We start from the raw sequence: 25167 nt of genomic DNA on the forward strand, positions 1-25167 counted from the left end.
AGTTGTTAATCAGCTCAGTGGTCTGGTAAAACTAAGGTATACTTATTTTAACTCTAACTGAGAAATATCCACACATTTATACAGCATAGTATTAAGGATCGGGAACTAGAGCTAAAATAAGAATTCCTTAGCTTTCCCCCTGTCCTAAGTTACCCTTCATTACGTGAGATCACTGTGGGTAGAGTACCCTCACCTTGTCATGTCAGGAGGGTTGAAATTTGAACGTAGAAGTTGAAATAAAAAAATAAAACTGGCTCAAACAATTTTCAGAGCAAAAAGATGAAATAGTGAATTATACTGAAGTAGTTGGAACTTTACAATATTCTAAAAACCTCATAGACGTTTTCATTATATTCTAGCGGTCTATTCCACTGTCCAAACACAATACAGTAATAGACTGAAGTTTTAGGAGCAAATTTTCCAAAGCTTTGCTTCAATTCTTGCAAAAATTCATCAGCCCTTTTCGGAAAAAGCTTTCTTCATTTATAAATACTCTATACGTTTCTTTGATTAACTATAAATACTCTACAAGTTTCTTCGATTAACTATAAATACTCTAAAAGTTTCTCTGATTAACTGTTTGCTTTCATAATCTGGCGTCGCAGCAACAATCGTCGTCGACAAGAGAAAGAGCTTATAGGCTATAGATAATTTGGATTTTCAAAAAATTGTTTTTTCATTTATATAAATAGTCTAAAAGTTTCCATGATTAACTGATTTGCTTTCGTAATCTGGCATCGCAGCAACAATCGTCGTCGACAGAGAGAAATAGTTTATAGGCTACTGATAATCTGGATTTTCAAAAATGTGATAAAAATTTTGATAAATATTAGAAAATTATTCAATCCAGCAATGCTTGCTTGAAGAGCAAATTATTCAGTCTATCAATGCTTGCTTGAAGAGCTGCACCAATGCGTAAACAAGCGCTGAAATCACGAAGCAAAGAGTGCTAACAGATACAAAATATAACGAAGTTTATATACAACCTACAACATAGATAAATAAAAAAAAACAAATAAGATAATGAGACAAAATAACTTCCCAGTCTTCCTTTCATTCTTCCACTTAATGCTTGCTTCAACTCGATTATCACTCCGACTGAATTCTTCAATTTTCTCTTGGACTGTTACTGTTAATTTCACCTTTATTCAATTCTTTCGACCATCCTTCTCCTTAAAAAAAAAATTACGTCCCCCAACCAGATTTTTTTCTTCTCTTAATCACTTCAACAAACTTTCGTTTTATCCCGTTCGTTCCATTACAGCTTCCTATGCAATTTGACCAGGCCCCCGCTTTCCTTTCTCCAGCCTTCAAAAATTCTATCATCATTTTTTGGTACCAAGTCTACACACACACACACACACATACAAACACACACATATATATGTGTATTTATATATGTACTTATATACATGTTTATATATGTGCATAATATAAGTATGTATATATATAAAATATATATATATATATATATATATATATATATATATATATATATATATATATATATATATATATATATATATATCACTGGCCTTTTCCCCTTAGAAGGAATGACACCAGAACTTGTCACCTTTAGGAAACAGAAAAACCTAAGAGATCAGAGAAATGCTACTTCAAATATCCCAGCAAATTTGATCAAACTTACACAGAGAAATATAATGAAAAAACTAAAAATTGTAAATAAGAAATTTCAATTAAGGTAAATGCTAAAACGACATAGAAAGTGAAAATAACATGCTGACCAATAATTTTTAGTGGATAAGAAAGCCTCAGTTAAACTGCATAAGCGACCTTAAATACAACAGAGAAACAAAGGAACGGTAAAAATCCGATCTGTGCCCTTTTTGTAGGCCAGGGATTCCTGCAAATAACCAATAAGCGACTGTCATGTGAAAAACAGCAACCCGAGACTTAAAAAGACAGCAGCAACGTAAAGAGAAAGCTGAGAAGCCACTCTTAACAAAAAAAAAAAAAAGTAACAAGCTAAGAACATATGGCAACACACAGCCGGGTTAAAAATGTAAACACATGAATGATAGCCGAATGACAACGCGTCAGAAACCAGAGTAGTTTCACCAAAACAAAACAAAACTGATCTAAAAACAGAAAAAGAAAAAATCATACCGAGGAGAAGCAACGGCGCACGACAAAAAAAAAAAATCTGGAAATTCTGATAATCAGTAGCAGCCAAATTCTTGGTGAATAAAAGGGGAGAAAAACATGCGACGGGCTAAAATGCCAAAAACGAGAACCCTGCTGCCAGAGAGGCACAAGGCGAGTGCACCATCCTGATGCAATAGGAACGACGACGTTGGCCGGCCTTCCATCCGAAATCACAGAAGAGGCCAAAACATAACCACTAACAGGCGCTTCCTGTTGCCTAATGCACAAGAGCTGGGAATCGACCGCTCGCGATTGGGAATTCCCGCCTTCGCACGGCTGGGGAATTCATGCCCCAGCTGTTCAAGGTTCGCTTGCCATCATTCATTCATAAAGTTGCCAATCGCCGCCCCTCCCCACCTCCCCAAAACCCACCCCGTCCTGACGAGACGGATAGATTCTGACGTGGACTTCCATCACGTGTAGGAACAGAATTAAGATGTACTGTTGTAAAGGTAGTGTTTCTACAAGTGAAGATAAAGATAATTATATAAGATGTACTATTATAAAGGTGGTCTTCATACAAATGAAGATAAAAATATTTATATAAGATGTACTACTATAAAGGTAGTCTTTATACAAATGAAGATAAAAATAATTAGATGTACTATTATAAAGGTAGTGTTTATACAAGTAAAGACAAAAATAATTATATAAGATGTACTATTATAAAGGTAGTGTTTATACAAGTAAAGATAAAAACAATTATATAAGATGTACTATTATAAAGGTAGTCTTCATACAAATGAAAATAAAAATATTTATATAAGATGTACTACTATAAAGGTAGCCTTCATACAAATGAGGATAAAAATAATTACACAAGATGTACTATTATAAAGGTAGTGTTTATACATATGAAGATAAAAATATTTATATAAGAGGTACTATTATAAAGGCAGTGTTTAAACAAATGAAGATAATAAATATTTATATAAGAGGCACTATTATAAAGGTAGTGTTTATACAAATGAGGATAAAAAACAATTATATTTCAGAGTGACTGTTTATTTCGCATTCGAGTTCCTTCCTGACGAGATAAGCAAAAATCAGACGCGAACTTCCATCACGTGCAGAAACAGAGTTGTCATATTATTACTGTAGTCTTTATCAGTGTCGTATACAAAAGTAAAAATGAAGGTTTATATAATGGAATGGCCAGTTATCATGTACAAGGATTTCTTCCTGACGAGACAGGACTTCTGTCACGTGCAGAAGAAGAATTAAGACGTCCTATTGTGATGTTGGTCATTCTCTATCCCGTGTTGCATATGAATGCAGTCAAAACAAAGACATAATGCAGTGACTGTTTATCCTGTATTACAGCAATACAGATTACATACTCACTTGAAAGCTTAAATGCTTCTACTTTCAATGTTAGAGACTTCGCTCCCCTTTACAAATGAAGATAACAGTGCACCTTATATAATTATTTTTATCTTCATTTGTATAAACACTACCTTTATAATAGTACATCTTATATAATTATTTCTATCTTCATTTGTATAAACACTACCTTTATCATAGGACATCTTATATAATTATTTTTATATTCATTTGTGTAAACACTGCCTTTATAATAGTACACCTTATATAACTATTTTTATCTTCATTTTTATAAAGACTACCTTTATAATAGTACATCTCATATAATTATTTTCATCTTCATTTGTATAAACACTACCTTTGTAATAGTACATCTACTGTAATTATTTATCTTCATTTGTGACACCTGGTAAATGAGAATGAAACTGTAATGAAAATATTAACTATTCCATTCGTAGAGCAGAAACAACCAATTCCTTGTAAAATATGATGTGAATGACACGTTCACCTGATCATTGTTGGTCTCGGAAGGTCTAATCAATTAACTCGACATTGGCAAGATAGACAGTGTCCTACAGGAATCCTATAGGAATCCTATGCAAGAAATCTCCACTGAAATAAATTAATACATCTAAGCTAAGTTATGGTGAATTGTGAAGCTTTTTCTATGAAGTTTTGATTACAAGTAGTTATCTCTTTTTCTTTCTTTTTTAGCAGCAATCTAACCACATCGGGGAACACCTTCAGGTAGTTCAATGCTGCCTTGATAACATCCTCCTCAGTCCCTTTCTTAATACCCCCAAAGTCTCCTCCATAACACAGAAAACACAGCAATCTGTACCCTGAACTTGTATCAGCACTCTGGACATAAAAGTCAAGAGTTCGATAATTGAGAAAGATATAGTACCTTAATGAAGATGGGGGAGTTATCTAAATGACATAACTTTCCCCATGTGTTCTGGACCTGGCGTCCTTATATGGGACATTATTCCTCAACAGCGGGAGAATCTATTTACGCTGCCCACACGCGGCTGGGTTGAATAAGCAGACTATTGGGCTTTTTAAAATAAAGTTCTACAATGAATGATCTGTGTGTATGTTTTTTTTTTTTTTTTAGTTTATTTCAGGTCTGAAAATGTGGTTTTTCTCATGTTTCTTTTGTGTTGCCAGTATCCTAAGATTGCCTTTGATATAAGCACACAAAAATATATCTTTTTAACACACACACACACACACACACACACACACACACACACATACATATATATATATATATATATATATATATATATATATATATATATATATATATATATATATATATATACTGTATATATAAATGGGTGTGTGTTCCAGCATAACTCTGAAACGCATCGACCAGTTTCAACCAAACTTGGCATACATATGATATCTGGGAAAGAATACTGTGGGGAGTAAGACATCACTAGCACCAAAGGGCACCAAAGGGGAGGGGTGGGAGGGGCTTCCCTGAAACAGGGCTGGTTCTGCCTGTAGACTTAGTAACTAAATACACTCTACAGGTTTATCATACCTCATTTCGGTATACATATGATTTACTATCTGGAAAAGAATACTGTGGGGGTAAGACATCACTAGCACCAAAGGGGTGGGGGCGTGAAGGAGGTAACAATGTAAAAATAACCAAAAACGACAGATATTAGTGTCTAATCCTTAGTTTTCAAGGTCGCTGAGATGAATAGTAACGCTCCCAATGCCATTTAAGTCCAAGTTCAGCCCCGATAGGAAGGGGGGTGAGAAGGAGTGAAAAATAAAATGTAAAAAATTACAGATATTAGTGTCTAATCCATAGTTTTCCAGATTGCTGAGATGAATAGTGACACTCCCGATGCCTTTCAAGTCCAAGTTCAGCCCCGATAGGAATGGAGGGTGAGAAGGGGTGAAATACAGAATGTCAAAAATGTTGAGCATTGTAACTGAAGCAACTATCTTAATAGAGAGAGAGAGAGAGAGAGAGAGAGAGAGAGAGAGAGAGAGAGAGAGAGAGAGAGAGAGCTTATCTATTGTCATTAAGTTTTCCCGGGCAGTGCCGAGTTGGTCAGCTAGTGTGTAATACATATATATACATATATATATATATATATATATATATATATATATATATATATATATATATATGTGTGTGTGTGTGTGTGTGTGTGTGTATGAACGTACACAGCCGTTCATAATTACCAAAAACAGAAAAAGTATATTTTTGCCACAACGAATTCTTAGGTAACTGCTTCCCTGAACTTTGTGGATACTTTCTCCATCTGCAAACCTGTGTGTGTGTGTGTGTGTGTGTGTGTGTAATGTGCTTTCAATGAAATTAGTGTCTCTCAAAAGCTTATTACCCTAACTGATTACTTATGAAACACAAAAAATTATTTTTTGAAGTTTCCACGCTTTCCAAGTGCAAAGCCACCATAAAATGTTATTTCAATCAAAAAGCCCCTTTGCCAATACATTATAAATTAATCATTAATATTAATTACTGTGATCGAAAAAATTCATGGGTTATATACTATTTCGATGTATTTACATTTTAAGTTTTTTATTTCGTAAATATAATTTAATTAAGCTCAAAGTACGAAAAGCTGTATTTCTAGTTATGAAATTATTAAGCAAAACAAAAGTAACATGAGACAGGCTTCATATCCGGCCATAAATTTGTAAAAAAAAAAAAAAAAAAAAACACACGCACACGAAGGAAAAACGGCAACACGAGAAAAACCACGTTATCAGACATGATATAAACCATACAAAAACACACATTTAAATACATGAAAAAAACTATAAAAAACGCTAATTTTCAGACACGAAATCAACTAAAAAAAAAAATACCTTCTCAGACATTAAATAAACTTTAAAAAGACACCCACATTTCCAGACAGAAATAAACTTTAAAAACACACACATACACATTTTCATATAAGAAATAAACTTTAAAAACATACATACACATTTTCGTATATGAAATAAACTTTAAAAACACACACATTTTCATATAAGAAATAAACTTTAAAAACACACAAAAAATTTCAGACTTAAAATAAACTTTAAAAACACACATACACATTTTCATATATGAAATAAACTTTAAAAGCCCAAATACACCTTTTCATATACGAAATAAACTTTAAAAACACAAACAAAAATTTTCAGACATAAAATAAACTTTAAAACACACATACACATTTTCATATATGAAATAAACTTTAAATACCCAAATACACATTTTCAGACATGAAATATAAAGTAAATAAAAATCCACTTTTCCAGCCCTGCATTAACTTACTTAACGGAAACAACAATAAAGACAAATAACATGATTCAAAACGAGATAAGCAACACTGCCAGTCAAGATACAGAAAACTAAAAACCTTTTTCAAAAAGTCCAGAAAAAATTCATACCAAAAGTCCTCGTATGCATAAGCAAACATAGATCCTTCAAAATCAGTGCTCAAAAATACGAGAACTCAAAAAAGTAGAGCAAAGGTGGAAAAATTCTGTGTTTAAACATGATGTGAAATGCGTCAATATTGTATTAGGTACAGCAAGGAGGCAAAAAAAAAAAAACCGAAGCTCGGGAGGGGATCACTGATAAAAATCTTCTATCTTTATCTTTCTTTCTTGCTTGGGATTCACTTTAGAAACTAACCTTATTTATAATAAATGAAAATTAGCTTCATTTGAGGTATAAGGTGAATTTGTAATCGCTGAAAATAAACATGAAATCTGAATATCTAAAAAGCTTCTATCTTTATTTTTATCTATCTTTCTTTCTTGCTTGGGATTCACTTTAGCAACTGAAGTTATTTATAATAAATGAAAATCAGCTACATTTGAGGTATAGGGTGAATTTGTAATCGCTGAAAAATAACATTGAAATTTGAATATCTAAAAAATCTTCTATCTTTATCTTTATCTTTCTTTCTTTCTTGCTTGGGATTCACTTTAGCAACTGAAGTTATTTATAATAAATGAAAATTAGCTACATTTGAGGTATAAGGTGAATTTGTAATCGCTGAAAATAAACATGAAATCTGAATATTTAAAAAAATCTTCTATCTTTATCTTTATCTTTCTTACTTTGTTTCTTGCTTGGGATTCACTTTAGCAACTGAAGTTATTTATAACAAATGAAAATTAGCTACATTTGAGGTATAGGGTGAATTTGTAGTCGCTGAAAATATGAAATCTGAATGTCTAAAAATCTTCTATCTTTATCTTTATCTTTCTTTCTTCCTTGGATTCACTTCAGCAACTGAAGTTATTTATAATAAATGAAAATTAGCTACATTCCAGCTAAGAGTTAGATTTTTACACTGAAAATACAAATGAAAATTGAATGTCTAAAAATCTTCTATCTTTATCTTTACCTTTTTTCTGTATTTCTTTCTTTCTTAGGTATCACTTAAGCATCTAACGTTGTTTATAATAACTGAAAATAAGCTACATTTCAGCTAAACGGGAGATTTTTACTTGCAGAAAATAAACAGCATTTCAGCATTAACATGAAATTTTCACGTCAAAAAATATTCTATCTTTATCTTTCTATCTTTCTTTCTTTCTTTTTTTCTTGGGATTCATTTTACCAACAAACGCTATTTATAATCAAATTAAAATTAGCTACAATATAGCTAAAAAGGTGAATTTTTACTCAAGAAATATAAGCAGTATTTTGGCATAAACATGGAAGTTTAAATTAAAAAGAAAATCTTTTACCTTTATCTTTACTTTTCTTTCTTTCTTCCATTCTTGGAATTCACTTCAGCAACAGAAGTTATTTATAATAACTAAAAATAACCTACATTTCAGCTAAAAGTTGAAATTTTCTCGCTGAAAAGAAACAGAATTTTGGTATGAACACGAAGGCTAAATGTCTTCTAATAAGCTCAATTTTTGCCCAGTTGAGGAATTTACAGTGTATATCGTTAAAAATAAAATAACATTATTATATAAGTAAATGGATTTTCAAACTCTGAAATTCCACTGCATTTCAACAAACAAGAGAAATTTACCTCTAAAAAAACACTCCACATTTCAAAAACTGACATTAAGCTGCATTTTAGCACAAACGAACGTTTATTGTTAATCACTAAAAATAAACAAAGTTATGGCTAAAATACTTTTATAATCAGAAATAAACTCGTCTCCACAAACTGAAATTTTCACCACTTAAAATTACCGCATTTCAGTAAAAATAAGAAGTCGTTATCCTTAAAAGCAAAATGGCATTTAGTGAATATAAGAAATTTTTACCAATCAAAAAAATATATAAAAATACATAAATAAATAAGTAAATAATTAGATAAAAAAAAAATCCTAAATTTTTCTCCTCGGAAACAAAATATACTGAAAATAAACAGCTTTCCAGGACAAACGTGAATTTTTTCATTTCATGAAATAAACTTTCATATTACCAACTGGTAACCTTATCAAACCCTATTCCATTAATTATAAGCTTCAGAAAAATTGACTTCCTTCGTATCAACGTGACTCTCACAGTGAAAACACTGATGTTGACGAAAGAATTACAAACTTTTTTTTTGCAAGGTCACGATATCGTAATTATGAATTCATTTAACAATATATTCATGAAGAAACGCATAATTTTTAAATGTGAGATTGATGACTCTATTATTATTATTATTATTATTATTATTATTATTATTATTATTATTATTATTATTATTATTATTATTATTATTTTATACCTATGGCATAAGCTTGAACGGAATCGAATATATGTATATGAAGAACCAAAATAGCAAGGGAGAAGAAAGGAGTATATATATACATATATATATGTGTGTGTAAACTGTATACATATATATTATATATATATATTATATATACTATATATATAAAATATTCTAATAAATATAAATAAATGAACAAATAATTGAATAAAAGAAACTATGCTTGCGTGTATCCTCAAGCAAAAGAACCCGCCCCAAAACTGTGCAAGACTAAGGTACATACGACGAATGTCACACAAGCACTTGATGTGACAAAGATGAAATTCATGTGTTTGCAGTGTATGGTTAAAGTTAAACAAATAATACTGTACATATTTTTCTGATGTAAGAGATACAGTGATAAGAAAAATAACAAGTAAAAAATGCATCGAAGTTTCTTCGGCGCAATCGAGTTTTCTGTATATCGTACAATCAAGGCTGCCGAAAATAGATCCATCTTTCGGTGGTCTCTGGATAATGCTGTATGAGCCGCGGCCCATGAAACTTTAACCACGGCGCGGTGGTGGCCTGGCTTATATCGTTGCCAGATGGAAGGTTATGGCTAAATTTAACCTTAAATAAGATAAAAACTACTGAGGCTAGAGGGCTGCATTTTGGTATGTTTGATGCTTGGAGGGTGGATGATCAACATACCAATTTGTAGCCCTCTACCTTTAGTAGTTTTTGAGATCTGAGGGCGGACAGAAAAAGTGCGGACGGACAGACAAACTTTTCCTTTCTTTTCAGGAAACTAACAAGGCTTATCTGTTGACTGAATGTGCAACAATTGCTGTATTTTCAGGGCTTATCTTAATATCCTAACTACTGTGGCACAGCCTCCTGAGGTTGTCGTGTAATTGAAACTTCAAAAGTTCAAGCGAAGATGCAAAGTCTTACTCCTTGTATTTTAATCATTTATTTACATTCCTATCTATTTATTTATCAATTTCTCAATTTACTCTTTCTTTTCTAGTAACTGATCTCTTTTTTTTTGTATTTCCCATTACCTTCTGTTACTTCTTTTTAATGAGCACCGTATTCCTTGGAAGTCTGAATTGCAAGTCAGTGGTCCCTTTAGTGGGCTTGTTCCATATGAATAGGGTTCATCTCTGAATAATAATAATAATATTAATAATAATAATAATAATAATAATAATAATAATAATAATAATAATAATAATAATAATAATAATAATAATATTGTAAACCCATAATCATAGGAACACTAGGATTTTACCCATAATCATAGAAACACTAGGCTCGATCCAAAGATCCCTGAAAAGGATTCTGGAAAAACTAGAAGCCGAAGTAGCTCCAGGACTCATGCAGAAGAGTGTGCTACTAGAAACAGAGCACTTAGTGAGAAAAGTGATGGGCTCCTAAGCAGGCAGGATACAACCCGGAACCCCACACTATAAAAACCACCCAGTCCAATAGGATGACTGTGATAGACCAAAGAAAAAAAAATAAATAATAACAATAATAATAATAATAATAATAATAATAATAATAATAATAATAATAATAATAATAATAATAATGCGATGTCAACAGAAGGATCAGTAACAAGGATTAGAAAGGGCACACAGCTTCAGCAGGAAACGCATAGTTATAATTCATATAAAGTCAAAATATAAAGAAAAATGAAACTTATATGAGCACAAATTCGTCCCACATCTCAAAACCAAACGAACTGGGAGACTGAAAATAAACAATATACGGGGAGGTGATTATTTAAATCTGTCACAATAAAACATTAAATACTTCAACATTATCCATATAAAAAATAAATATAAAAACGTTGCCCTTAGCATTTTTTAATAATTATTTTATAACAGAAATATACCAATATATCACGCAGTTTACTTTTCACTAAAGATTCACTGTTAAGTGGTTTCATTTGTTTCTGATAAACACCCCGTAGACGGGTAGCGCCGTCAGTGCACCTCACGGGGTGCACTGTAGGCATTACTAAAGGTTCTTTGCAGCGTCCCTTCGGCCCCTAGCTGCATCCCTTTAATTCCTTTTGCTGTACCTCCATTCATATTATCTTTCTTCCATCTTGCTTTCCACTCTCTCCTAACAATTATTTCATAGTGCAACTGCGAGGTTTTCCTCCTGCTGCACCTTGCAAACCTACCTATTGTCAGTTTCCTTTCCATCTCTGAATGACCTCATGAGTCCAAGCGCTTGGCATTTGGCCTAAACTCTATATTCCATTCCATTCCCACTGGAAAATTAAGTTGTAACTTGAGCTTAACACCAATTATTTTGCAAGAATTATTGCTATGCATCAATTTAAAAAACAAACATCTCAAAGTTTGTAAAGGATGGTTATTCCAAAGTCTATAGGATGATAACACCTGATGATTGAATCACCCACTGCCTTCTCTTCTAACTAATAAAGATGTCCACGTCAAATATAACATGAAAGCTTCGTAATAATTCAATGCAAGCGAAAAAAGGCTATTTCTTAGTAACACGAAAAATACACAAGACATAGGACACAGCCATTTAAGCCCTAACAGCTTCCGGGAATAAACGCAATACCCTTCGCTAAGGTAGAATTTGGTCATTCTCTACAAACTAAATAGAGATAGAATTTAGGCCAAAGACCAGGCGCTGGGACCTATGAGGGCATTCAGCGCTGTAAGGGAAATTAGCAGTAAGAAGGTTTGCAAGGTTAATAGGGGGAAAACCTCGCAGTTGCACATGAAACAATTGATAGGGAGGGTGGAAAGTCTGATAGAAGCAAGAGAATGCGAACGGAGGTACAGTAAAAGAAATGCAAGAAGTTGCAGCTATGGGGCGAAGGGACGATGCAAAAACCCTCAAGTAATGCCTACAGTGCACCACGTGAGACGCACTGACGGCACTAACCCCCTACGGGAACAAACTAGATAAGACATACAGCCAGAGAGACAAAGTTAAGGTTACAATGGTAAGCTAATCGAAGCCAGCAATACATAGATATTTTCGGAAAGCCTCATCTGAACGGTTGGCAGCAGATCTTTCCATGATAAATATCAGTTTTTTTCCATATCAACAAAATCATCTCATTTTGAACCTATAATACACTTCCGGAAACCAATACACTAAAATAATCGACTTCTCTTCGAAATTCGTACTCATATCTTTAGTAATAACTCCAAAAATATAAACCAATGATATGCTTTTTAATGTGTGTACCAGGTAAGTTTGTGGAAAATACTGGTCGTCTGTTGAACAACACCTTATATATACACATTAATACTTACATACACGCACACATATATGTGTATATGTATGTATTTATATATATATATATATATATATATATATATATATATATATATATATATATATATATACATAATTATACAATACACATATGTATACATATGTTTGTGTGTGTCTGTGCATATATGGGAGAACACCATAAACAGATTTAAACCTTAATAATCCTTACATCTTCAAACACCACTGTTGCACATTTGCTGCATTATCATACAACTCAATCCTAAACATCAATATACCCATTAGGCACAAGACCAACGGAGCTACACATCTCACAGGTAGGAAAAGTAGCAGAAACGAAGTAGCAGTAGCAGGAGCAACCGAGGGATGGATATGAAGAGAGAGAGAGAGAGAGAGAGAGAGAGAGAGAGAGAGAGGGGTGAGGGGGATAGAAAGGGACACACACACACACACAAATACTCAGAGAGAGAGAGAGAGAGAGAGAGAGAGAGAGAGAGAGAGAGAGAGAGAGGAGGGGGGGAGGGTGAGGGGATAGAAAGGAGACACACACACACAAATACTCAGAGAGAGAGAGAGAGAGAGAGGGGGTGAAGGGAGGGGGATAGAAAGGTAGGCACACACACACACAAATACTCAGAGAGAGAGAGAGAGAGAGAGAGAGAGAGAGAGAGAGAGAGAGAGACTCACTGAAACATTAACCTTGTTTGGAAAGCTTTTCAACTCGGTACCGAGGCAGGGGCGAGTGTAGTAAAGCGAGGACTGAAGGCAAATTAGATTAATATTTCAAAGGGAGTTGCCAGCGGGACGATAAGTGCCTTAGGTGAGGTGCTCCCTTGGGATAAAGCGGTTGGGATGGTAAGGGGGAACAAGGAGAGGGGGTGGTAAAGGGAGGGGAAGGGGGAGGAAATGAGAGAGGGAGAGAGGGTAGTAGAAGTAGAGGGGACGGGGCACAGCCCAGTCTCCCCTCCCCTCATTTCCCCTTAGCTAACTCCTTCTTCTTCTTCTTCTTCTTCTTCTTCTTCTTCTTCTTCTTCTTCTTCCCTCATCGTTCGACAAAAGCCGCTCATCTCTCTCTCTCTCTCTCTCTCTCTCTCTCTCTCTCTCTCTCTCCTCTCTCCTTCGTAATAATCCTATTCTATCCTCACTCTCTGCCTTCCTCGCCCTTGGCACGAATTCACCCCTTCTTCCTTCTAAGCTGACGGCGTTCCCCAGCTCATCCCTAACTTGTCTGCAACGCCGACGGAAAGGACACCTTATTTGTATCCTTTGCATCCTACAGCCATTTTCCAGGAGTCGCTAGTTAAAGGAGATGGCGGATCCATATGAAGGATAAGCAAAAGCGAACTAAAGTACAGAAGAAGCAAAAGGCCGGGGCTTCAGGGGGCTACCTCGAGTGATGGCCTCTCTGCTGGTGTGGTTTTGCCCTGGGACAATGAACAACGCTGGAAAATGGCAAATCAGCCATTGTCGTCAAGAGCATAAAGTGCATCCCGGTGGGGAAAATGGCAGACGGGACGTCCAATAGCTTTGAACAGGATCCATCAAAAACGTTCATTCCTGTTATTCAAGAACATGGGAACGAAGAATCGCGTATCCAGTTTACCTTTAATTTTCAAGACAGTAGAGAAAAGATAAAAGATATACCAAGAATCATAGTCAGGTGGCACAAGAATTTTGGTGAAGGTAAGAAGGAGAATTTCACAGGAGGTAAACAGGATCCCTGGAATTTCAGCTGAAATATAAAATTTAGGCCAAAGGCCAAGCACTGGGACCTATGAGGTCATTCAGCGCTGAAAGGGGAATTGAGAGTAAAGGAGGTTTTCAAGGTGTAACAGGAGGAAAACCTCGCAGTTGTACTATGAAACAATTTTCATGAGAGGCTGGACAGGAAGATGGAAGAAAGATAATATGAAAGGAGGTACAGTAAAAGGTATGAAAGGGGTTGTAGCTAGGGGCCGAAGGGACGCTGCAAAGACCCTTAAGTAATGCCTACAGACAGGAACCCTATAGTGAGCGAAGTATATGAGCGATTAAATAAAGGATAACAAAGTCTTCGTTATTGGGAATACTCAAACAGTATCAAGGTATGAAGGAAAGACTAAGATAGAACGATGAAAGAAATTTTAGTTCAGTGAACAAGTTACAACGATGCTAACTTACTTGGCTTAAGTGATCACCGCAGTATATGAATATTAAAACTCTGTGACGTCACCTTGTAATACTTTCTGTCAAAATATTATTTTCAAAAATTAACAGAGATGATTATAAGAAAAATAGTTTTTTTTTTACGAAAAAACGAGCAAAAGGCCTACAGGGGATGCAATAACGAACACTCTAAAGGATGCTGTTTGTCTCTCTGAAATTAATCATTAGGTATCCTGAAGAAATGTCTGAAGGCCCAAGACCCCAGACTGTCATGGTTCTAAGATACAGGGAAAAACAAGTAAAAAATGCGTCGAAGTTTCTTTTGGGCAATCGAGTGTTCTGTACAGCGTATAATCAATGCCACTGAGAACAGATCTATCTTTCGGTGGTCTTGGTATAATGCTGTGTGAGCCGCGGCCCATGAAACTTTAACCACGGCCCGGTGGTGGCAAGTTCTATATCGTTGCCTGATGCACGATTATGGTTAACTTTAATCTTAAATCAAATAAAAGCCACTAAGGCAAGAGGGCTGCAATTTGTTATGTTTGATGACTGGAGGGTGGCTGATCAACATACCAACTTGCAGCCCTCTAGCCTCAGTAGTTTTTAAAATCTGAAAACTAAAAATGCTAACATTCTGGGTTCAAAATTACCTAACCTTTAAGTGGGTCGAGGTAAAAACGTATATTATAATTGGGGGAAATAATTACCAAGCTTAACCTACAGCAGAAAATAAAATTTTAGCTTTTTAATTGACCTCTGACCTTACAACTAAGTCAAGATAAAAGTTTGTGATAAGTAATCATCATCGGTTCCAATCATACATCACTCCCAAGTTTCATCAAAAGGGAGTGGATGATTCAATCATCAGGTGTTGTCATCTTATAGACTTTGGAATAACCATCTTTTACAAACTTTAAGATGATTGTTTTTTAAATTGATGCATAGCAATAATTCTTGCAAAATAATTGGTGTTAAGCTCAAGTTACAACGTAGTTTTCCAGTTGGAATGGAATGGAATAGAGAGTTTAGGCCAAAGGCCAAGCACTGGGACCTTTGAGGTCATTCAGCGCTGGAAAGGAAACTGAGAGTAGATAGGTTTGAAAGGTGTAACTGGAGGAAAACCTCGCAGTTGCACTATGAAACAATTGTTAAGAGAGGGTGGATAGCAAGATGGAAGAAAGAGAATATGAATGGAGGTACAGTAAAAGATATGAAAGGGGTTGCAGCTAGGGGCCGAAGGGACGCTGCAAAGAACCTTAAGTAATGCCTACAGTGCACCAAATGAGGTGAAATGATGGCACTAACCCCCTACGGGGAAGGAAATCAATGTCGATCTTGAACCTGATCTGGGATCTTGAAATGTAGGTCAAGGTTGAGGTAAAGGTTAGGTAACAGTTTTCATCAGTCAAAAAAAAAAAAAAGATAAATGCTGACCTTGAAACTAATCTTGGCTCTTGCATTTAGATCAAGGTCAAACATATCTGGGGAACATGCAAAAAAATGTCTAAGATTTTTCTCTATCAATTTTCATAAAAATAAGTGAAAAATGAAATGTGACCTCTAAACAGACCTATAAACGTCTCCTGAAAGACCAGACACCTATATTTATCTTAGTTTAGGAGACCTATAAATATTATTTCTAAAATTTTGACCTTCAAATTAACCTGTAACTTTGAAAAATACTTCGAGGCAAAAAATATTTGGGAAAATAAAACGACAGGTCACCAGGCACCTACATACCGAGCTTCATCAAAATCTGGGATGATAATAATAATAATAATAATAATAATAATAATAATAATAATAATAATAATAATAATAATAATAATAATAATAAGTAAAAAATGCGCAAGTTTCTTCGGCGCAATCAACCCCTCTGTTACAGCCGCTACAGCGTATAATCAAGGCTCAGTATAATGCTGCATGAGCCGCGGCCCATGAAGAACTTTAACCACGGGCGGTGCTGGCCTATCCTATATCGTTGCCAAGCACGATTGTGGCTAACTTTAATCTTAAATAAATAAAAATTACTGAGGTTAGAGGGCTGCAATTTGGTATGTTTAATGATTGGAGAGTGGATGATCAACATGCCAATTTGCAGCCTCAGCCCAACAGTTTTTTTCAGATCTGGGGCGGACAGAAAAAGTGCGGACGGACGGTCGAAACCGGCACAATAGTTTTATTTTACAGAAAACTAATAATAATAATAATAATAATAATAATAATAATAATAATAATAATAATAATAATAATAATAGCAGCAGTAGTAGCAATACAACAACAAAAATTCATTACCAAATAACCGAATGGTAATAACATTTTTTTTCACGTCACCGACCGGAAGGAAACGCGAATATTGTGACCCATGCAAAGAAGCGATCATTAATTTCCTATTCAATGCATCACTTACCTGCAGAATTCGTTGTTTCTTCTTCCAGCTCCTTCTCCTCGCCCTCCTCTTCTTCCTCTTCGTCCCCTTCTTCCCACTCCTCTCCTGGAAAGAGAAATTTGAGTTGATCATCATTTTCTGATTGCAAGTCATGATTAAAATTTTCCTGTCTGATAGTTACATTAAAAGATGCAGAGAATCACAAATAAAACTTTTAACATTTACTGGTGTTTTGGGACTGAGAGTCATTGTTTAATTTAAAATGACAGGAATTGAACTGAATATAGAATTTAGGCCGAAGGCCAGGCACTGGGGCTAATGAGGTCATTCAGCACTCAAACGGAAATTGACAGCAAAAGGTTTGAAAGGTGTAACGGGAGGAAAACCTCGCAGCTGCAGTATAAAACAGTTGTTAGGAGAGGGTGGAAAGCTGGAAGAAAGAGAATATTAAAGGAGGTACAGTAAAAGGAGCGAAAGGGGTGGCAGCCAGGGGCCGAAGGCACGCTGCAAAGAACCTTTAAGTAATACCTACAGTGCACCGCATCAGGTGCACTGACGGCACTAGCCCCCTACGGCCTACGGAGTAAAATAACAATGGCATTTCGGAAAAGTAAAAAACAAATGTTTTAAAAGAGAGCAGATCTTGTCCTCAATGAAGAAAACTTTTGTCATGTAGATTATTACAAGATTTCTATCATGTGTCACGAAGGACATTTCCATTGATATGAAAAGCAACGTAAACATCGTAACGCTTGTAATAACAGACATAAAATAAAAAAAAAAAGAACTACAGGCTTTATGAACAAAGAATATCATATTAAGATAAATTCTACCTTCATTCTTAAAACTAGTTTTAAAAAAGGTACTTCACATTATAAACCGATGACGTATGTAAATGATCCTAGCATGACATGAGCGTTGTTCTAACATAGTCGAGTATAAATCTACATGCTCGTCTTTAATGGAATATAACTGAAAAATAAAGGTACGCTTTTTAATAAAAAAAAAAAAAAAAGAGGGTCAGGTATCTTTAAGGTCTTATGAGGTCACCATATAATAACGTGAGTTTTTACACATACACAAAAATTGTTTACTCGTTTTTAAAAGTTAGTTTTAATAAGTTTTAATAAGTACTTCCACACGTGACATTTCAAAAAAGATTTTGACTCGTTTTAGCAGTTAGTATTAATAAGTTTTAATAAGTACTTCCCCACAAGACATTTCAACAAAATTTTGACTCGTTTTAGCAGTTAGTTTTAATAAGTTTTGATAAGTATTTCCACACAATACATTTCAAGTTTAGTGCCAGCCCGGAACACTACGTGTCAAAAATGAGTATGATTTTCGCATTTACTCGCAAACGATCACAAAATCTCCGAGATTAACTCTGCCCTCAATACTGGCACTGAGAATCGCTCTTTGAAATCTGCCATAAAAGATCTCCGTAAAAGCACCATGAAATCCCCCGAAAAACGGAAGTTGAGAGGACAAAGGTGAGCAGAGCAATAAACAATGTCCAAGTGATGTTTTTGCATACATCTCTCTTGGTTCCCAAATCCCTCAGGAATCAAGCTGGCACAAAGGATCAGGCGGTAAGTTTTGTCCAAAAAAAAAGAGAGGAAAAAAAGTAAACCAACTCAAAAACGAAAACAGACAGTACCAAAGGGATAACATTTTGTCGTTTTTGGATGAATTCCTTTGATTTTTCAATCGAATGTCCTATTTTGTCATTGTCACTCTCTAGTTTATAAATTCCTAGCTCGCGATCTAGTTATAGTGAATGATGTTCTCAGATTTGTTCTTCTTATCATAATGATTGTACAGAGTGATGCATATGATGTATCCTTATAAACCTCAAACTAACTGCTTAAGCAAACCAGAAAGTCAAACATTTTTTTTAATGTGTAAAAAGTCATGCTATTACATTGTGACCTCGCAAGACTTTAACGACGACTGATCCTCTTTTTTTTTAATTAAAAAACGTACCTTTATTTTTCATTTATATTTATTAAAGATGAATACAGTTTTATACTTGAGCTATGTTAGAACAACGTGTGTGTCATGCCAGGATCATTTACATACTTCTTCTTCTTTCGACCTTATTAATTCCACTGTATGTCAGGGTCGGCCGCTCGAGTCAACTTTCTCCATCTATTTCTATTCCTTGCATCTCCCCTCCCCCACCCCCGCCGTCCCCCTCACTTTCCCATATCCCTCCCCCATCCATCCATCTGATCCGCTGACGCCCCACACTCCTCCTCCCCACCACTGACATGTTCTTAGCTCTCATTTACATACGCCAACGGTTTATATACCTTTGAGTTAATATTCTAAATCTGATCATTTTTTCCTTCTGTGATGAACGGTGATTTTCACTATTTGCGCGTGCCATATATTTTGGCTGTTTGAAAGCAAAGTGCGTTCAGTGATAAACAGTCGCTGGGAACTGCCATCCATCTTCTGATACTAAAATTATGTATGTGCTAGAATCATCTAGCCATATCGTTGTAATGTGTTTCCCCGAACATTCCTCCAAATACTATCTCTATCTACAGAAAACTACTGTAAATACTGTAGGTGCAACCAAGATCTAGACACACTAGAGTATTCAAAGCATGCCGAGAGGAAAATTTACCTAACGAACGAAAACCAGTCTGACATGTTACTTAAATTTGCAATTGCGACCATGCCATAATAAATTGCTTCATTAACGTAGCTTGGACATCAAAGGATAATTGGAATATCTGAACATCATGCCCAGGAAGAACACTTTAAATATTGAAAGCCCATATGAAACACATGAAAGGTATTCAATGTGGCTGAACATCAAAGGGCTTCCAAAACAACTGAATACTGAACGGCTTTAAATAAATATTAAATGACCTTAAATAAAACATTTGAACTTTAAAGGACTCTAGAAAATGAACATGAAAGGATATCTGAGGCAAATGAAGACTGCAAGACTTCAAGGACACTTGGACATTAAAGGATTTTAGAAAGACTTGACCGGATAAGGTGAACGCCACACAAAAACGTACATTTATATTAATATTGTAAGTCCTGCGGGTACCCATCAAAATTCAGGATTCCTCTCCGAACTTTAATTCAAGCAAATGACACTTGTACGACTGAAGGTGAATTCAAAGAAATTTATAAAGGCAAACAAAGGAGCTTTATGTGATGAAAATAAAGATAAGATGGTAATAAAATATGACCGGTTAGCACATGTAAATATTATTACTATTATTATTATTATTATTATTATTATTATTATTATTATTATTATTATTATTACTAGGAAGATGAAACCTATTCATATGGAACAAGCCCACAAGGGCTACTACTTGGAATTCAAGCTTCCAAAGAAGATGGAGAACATTAGGAAGAAGTAAGAAGAGGCAAAGGGAAATACAGAAAGAGGAAATCTCAATTACTGAAAGAGAAAAAATAAATTAAGAAATTAATAAACAGATAAAAATGCATTAAAATGCAAGGAGAACAGTATCAGGGCAGTAATGCATTGCATTGCAATGTTTACTGTGACACCAATATCAAATCCAATATCTACAATTTTCAGCTGAAGTCTTCATGCTCAGGGCGAAAATTGGTTCAGTATGACAAATCACAAAAAAGATGGCAAATCAAATGTACAACAACAGTAAACAAGTAAAAAAAATGCACCTAAGTTTCTTCGGAGCAATCGAGTTTTCTGTACAGCGTATAATCAAGGCCACCGAAAATAGATCTATCTTTCGGTGGTCTTGATATAATGCTGTACGAGCCGCGGCCCATGAATCTTTAACCACGGCCCGGTGGTGTCCTGACCTATATCGTTGCCAGATGCACGATTAAGGCTAACTTTAACCTTAAATAAAATAAAATAAAAGATACTGAGGCTAGAGGCTGCAATTTGGTATGTTTGATGATTGGAGGGTGGATGACCAACATACCAATTTGCAGCCCTCTAACAATAATAGTTAGGTCTGACATCGGACAGAAAAGTGCGGGCACAAAAAGTGCCGACAGAAAAAGTGTGGACAGAAAAAGTGCGGACAGAAAAAAGTGCGGACAGAAAAGTATGAAGAGAAAAAAGTGCGGACAGAAAAAGTGCGGGCACAAAAAAGTGCCGACAGAAAAAGTGTGGACAGAAAAAGTGCGGACAGAAAAAAGTGTGGACAGAAAAGTGCGGGCGGACAGACAAAGCCGGCACAAGAGTTTTCTTTGACAGAAAACTAAAACTGTCATTATAACGATACCAAATCGAGGTCACGAGCAAACACGAAGGTCAATGAAAATACTGACCACAGTTGCTATATTATGAAACGTACTTCAAAAACCGTTTAACAATAAAAACTACACCACAAAAAAACCATGAAGGATATTAAGAGCTATAAATTTCCTAAAAACTAAAAAAAAACATGAACCATAATGATATATTTTTACCCCCTTAACAATGTATAATCAGGAATATATTTCTACTGCCACTTCTACCGCTACGATTAAGAAATAAGAGTAGTTATATTAATATTTTTTTTAATGTAACAAAAAAAAAACTCCTTAAAAACTGAAGCGTAACGAACGAATCTTTTAAAAAGGAACACTTCATCTGTAGACATTTAAAATACGCCATTTGGTTAGTTGCTTTACATTAAAGAGGTCTCATGTCAGTATGGACCGAACCCAAAAGGAGTATAATAATTGTAGTAACGTGAGCTGAATTGAATTAAACATAGAATTTAGGCCAAAGGCCAAACACTGGGACCTATAAGGTCATTCAGCGCTGAAACGGAAATTAACAGTAAGAAGGTATGAAAGGTGTAACAGGAGGAAAACCTCGCAGTTGCACTATGAATCAATTGTTAAGAGGGTGAAAAGTAAGATGGAAGAAGAGAATATGAAAGGAGGCACAGAAAAAGGAACGAAAGCGATTGCAGCTAGGGGCCGAAGGGACGCTGCAAAGAACCTTAAGTAATGCCTACAGTGCACCGCTTGAGTTGCACTGACGGCACTACCCCCAACGTGGGTGGTACGGTGAGAAAGGAAACAAGAGGCCTAATGTGGACCCCTAGACTCTACCCCACCAACAGAGGCAAAAATTTCAAACATTCATCGCCTGAACTAAACTGATAAGCAAAGAAGAGTAATTAAAAAAAAAAAAATTTTCACCAAAATTCAGGACAAATTTTCCAAGCACTGGGACCTATGAGATAACTCAGCACTAAAGTTAAGTATACCTTAGTTTAACCAGACCACTGAGCTGATTAACAGCTCTCCCAGGGCTGGCCCGAAGGTCGTTAGATTTATTTTACGTGGCTAAGAACAAATTGGTTACTAGCAACGGGACCTACAGCTATTGTGGAATCCGAACACATTATAACGAGAAAATGAATTTCTATCACCAGAAATAAATTCCTCTTATTCCTCACTGGCCGGTCGGAGATTCGAACTCGCGGCCAGTAGAGTGCTAGCTGAGAACGGAACCCACTCGCCCAACGAAGAACAACTCGGCACTGAAACGGAGATTGACATTACTGTAAAAGGTTTGAAAGTGTAACAAGAAGAAAACCTCAAAGCAGTTGCACAATGAAACAATTGTTAGGAGAGGGAGGAAAGTAAGATGGAAGAAAGAGAATATGAAAGGAAGTACAGTAAAAGGATCGAAAGGGGTTGCAGCAAGGGGCCGAAGGCACGCCGCAAAGAACCTTAAGCAATGACTACAGTGCACCGCATGAGGTGCACTGACGGCACTAACCCCCTACGGGGTTCATGGGCATTGTACACTCTGATGCAAGGTTTCCTGTTCTTCATTTTGCCGTAAAGCTGCAACATATCTCATATGCTACCAATAAAAATGTCTGCCTTAACGAATAAAATCTTATTTTGTTTCATGTTACAGAGTAGTCTAAAAACACAATATTTTAAAACAAAGCCCCACATTTTCACCATGAAGAAGCATTACATATTAAAAGTCTCTCTCTCTCTCTCTCTCTCTCTCTCTCTCTCTCTCTCTCTCTCTCTCTCTCAAACAACATGCTCTGACTAAGCACGTCACAGTATCTAAACATCCATCAAACGTAAGAAGAATCAGCTCACCTCGCATCTGACTTTACAAAGCCAGAAAGAGCCTTTTCATATGCAACACGTAATAAAACCATTTTGAAATGCCGAGAAGAATAATGATATTCGGTGTACTTCCACTCTCTCTCTCTCTCTCTCTCTCTCTCTCTCTCTCTCTCTCTCTCTCTCTCTCTCTCTCTCTCTCTCAGGTAAACTGCATCCAAGAGTCTTTTTCATTCTCGAAATCATTTCTGAGGATTTTTCCCGCTTCAAGAATTAGCAGGTGTACTCTAACTGGGGGAGCTTACTTCCCAAGTGTGCCTAAAAGGTGGAAATTCTGCAGTCGACGCATTCCCAAAGGGCTGCCAGCGCGTTTCAGAATGGGAAAGTCACATTTAATTCCCTCGCCACCCCGCCCCGTCCCCCACAACCCAAAAGCATCAAATTGGCCGCTCCTCTCGCCTCGTCATTTCGACCTGCTTTCATACATACATACATACATACATACATACATACATAATATCGTTTACTTTAATGAAAGTGTATCTTTGATCCCATTGCGTTTAATATGATCTACGCACCGTATGAAGATGGCTGTCTGATGTTTAGATCAAATGGAATGGACCGTCTCGTACCAGGCGCGCAAGCGTAAATTAATTTACGATATGCTAAAACAATATTTTTTTGACTTACAAATTTGACAGGTATAAAATCACATACGCTGATTTCTACGGAGGTCAGAGGCCTATCTAAATGTTCTGAAATTACCTGGGGTTCATGACAAAGGAATTTACTCAAATCTACAATGTCATACAAATGGAGGATGTCCACACAAACTAAAAAATTAATTCATGAAATGTTTTTTCACAACACTTCCTTCACCCCTAATCGCAGGAGCAGCACAACAAGGGATTAGAATCCACAAGTCTTTTCTGACACGTTTGCTTGTGATAAGAAAGTTTCTTCCGACGCGCAACTGACGGTGATACCCGTTTACAGCTGGGTCGACTGGTGAGAGGGTAGCCCAGGATCAACCATTTGAAAATAGAGCTAATTTCGATTGTTAACCGAACTCAGGGGTTATTCAAAACTCAGACTGGCATGATGTAAACGGGAGGAAGCTCTGTAAGAATCCAATATTTTCAACTCTACAAATGCCAAGGTTAGGTCAATAGAAATATACCACATGCAGCAACTGTTTTCACGGGGCAATAGAACAAACAAGTAAAAATTGCGCCGAAGTTTCTTCGGCGCAATCGAGTTTTCTGTACAGCGTATAATCAAGGCCACCGAAAATAGATCTATCTTTCGGTGGTCTTAGTATAATGCTGTATGACCCGCGGCCCATGAAACTTTAACCACGGCCCAGTGGTGGCCTGTCCTATATCGCTGCCAGACGGACGATTATGGCTAACTTTAACCTTAAATAGAATAAAAAAAAAAAATACTGAGGTTAGAGGCTGCAATTTGGTATGTTTGGTGATTAGAGGGCGGATGATCAACATACTCATTTGCAGCCCTCTAGCCTCAGTAGTTTTTCAGATCTGAGGGCGGACGGAAAAAGTGTCGACAGAAAAAGTGCGGACGGACAGACAAAGCCGGCACAATAGTTTTCTTTTCAGAAAACTAAAAAAAGCTACGAATGCCCAATCTTCACATGGACCTCGGTTTCCATCTAAAGAGAATATCTCGAGCTCAACGACAACAGAGTCAAGAAAACCTGTGATTAGTAGCAACATATCTGATTACCAGTTTTCTAACTACGAAAAGAAAGCAACTCGTCTACAGTATTTGCTCAGGTCAAATATTTTTATCAGTCAACACACGTTTTGCCTTTCCTTATGGTATTGCCGAACGATGATAGTTCTTGATACCAAGTATCTAGCACCCGGAGCCAAAGTAAACGCTTACTATTAGGCTAATTCCACTCACGTAACTTCATGTGATAATAATTCTTGGATATCCCTTCAAATATAAGTACCGAAGATATTTAACGAAAATCTCAATTCTGATTCCATGTCATAATATTATAAAGGAGAGACCTCATCCAAAGGATAATCTCTGCCAACACAGGACAAGATTATT

At 35.8% G+C, this 25167-nt stretch overlaps 1 protein-coding gene across 1 annotated transcript in view; it reads right to left on the reverse strand.

Annotated features, from left to right (window-relative positions):
- L (zinc finger protein Lobe) overlaps positions 1-25167 on the reverse strand; it is a 792548-nt gene that overhangs the window by 732095 nt on the left and 35286 nt on the right. Inside the window, exon 2 of the mRNA XM_067117901.1 lies at positions 17047-17130. The gene's annotated coding sequence lies outside the window, so the exon portion shown is untranslated. The remainder of the gene's footprint in view (positions 1-17046; positions 17131-25167) is intronic.

Source organism: Macrobrachium rosenbergii, chromosome 2 (assembly GCF_040412425.1).
Source record: "Macrobrachium rosenbergii isolate ZJJX-2024 chromosome 2, ASM4041242v1, whole genome shotgun sequence".
Lineage (NCBI taxonomy): Eukaryota > Metazoa > Arthropoda > Malacostraca > Decapoda > Palaemonidae > Macrobrachium > Macrobrachium rosenbergii.